Here is a 1,336-nt window from a genome sequence, read left to right as displayed (position 1 = left end):
TTATAGCTGTTTCGTTCAAATGTTAATTGGCGGGTTAAGCGCTGGGTTTGCTGATTATGCGGTTTTATTTTTAGTATTCTTGTTTCTCGCGTTACCTCCCTTCCTTGCCCTTGTAGGATATAATATATTGTTACTTTGTTGCTAGTTGACTTAGCGTATGGAACCTCCACCCCCCCCCCCCAAACTGGCTCCCGTTTGAATTGTGAGGACCTTAACCATATCCGTACGCCCTTGATTCATTTTGTACCCCTGGGGTAGTATTCTTCACATTTTAGAATACTTCTAGTGGGAAGATCTCTTTGAAGCTTTCAGTATTTCTTTTTTTTTTAAATCATTTTGACAGACTGCTATGCAAAGCGTTCGGATCGAATTAACAAGTAAATTTCCTCTATCGAAAGTGGTGGCTCAGAGTTTCCCACGTCGTATGGATACGATAGTAAAACACGACGTACGGATAGGGTTAAAGTGTAATAGAGGCATATATACTGACAGATGGACAGAGAAAGGGAAATACAATGTCCTCTCCCTTGTAAAGAGAGTGGGTGGAGGTGGGGGTTAATTGAATAATTCTGCAGAATGATAGAAAGGGGAGCACAAAGGTGGCGTTTGGGAGTGGGGGTGCAGGGTGGAGGTTAAGATTAATTGGACAATTTTGCAGAATGATAGAAAAGAGACCGCAGGGGTGGTGGGGACCGGGGGTGGGTATGGGGTGGGCGAGGGATGAAGATGAGTAGTGAAGGATAGCGAATGTTGTTAAGTGGATTTCTTCCCGGAGGTCTGGGAGAGAGGCCGGTGGGTGATTGAGACAGAGGTCAGCTCTTTCCCAGGCCCTCCCTCCCTGTCTCCCTCCTCCTCTCTGTGCTTCCCTTCTCTGGGGTCCGCCCCCGGTGCTTCCACTCTCACAGTCGCCTGTCTGTCAGTCGTTGACCACACTGTGTGTGTGTGTGTGTGTGTCTGTCTGTTCGTCTGTCTGCATGTCTATCTGTCTGTCCGACCCTTTCTCTTGCTCCCCCACGCTCTCACTCAACTCACCCCCCCTCTCTCTCCCCTCTCTCTCTCTCTCTCTCTCAATCTTTCTCGATGTCTTCCTCTTTTCCTCAATCTCTCTCTGTATCTTCCCCTTTCTCTCTCTTTCAATGTCTCTCTCCCCATCTCCCCCCCTCTCTCTCTTCCTCCCTCCCTCAATCTCTCTCTCTCCCCTCCCTCCTCTCTCAGTCTCCGTCTATATCTTTCCCTCTTTCTCTCCTTCTTTCCTCTCTCTCTCTCTCTCTCTCTCTCTCTCATCCCCTCTCTCTCTCTCTCTCCCCTCCTCTTCTTCTCTCTCCCCCTCTCTCTC

This window comes from Aplysia californica, unplaced genomic scaffold (genome assembly GCF_000002075.1).
Source record: "Aplysia californica isolate F4 #8 unplaced genomic scaffold, AplCal3.0 scaffold01645, whole genome shotgun sequence".
Classification (NCBI taxonomy): Eukaryota; Metazoa; Mollusca; class Gastropoda; order Aplysiida; family Aplysiidae; genus Aplysia; species Aplysia californica.
The sequence above is the reverse complement of the archived record's forward strand: the minus strand, read 5'-3'. Positions refer to the sequence as shown.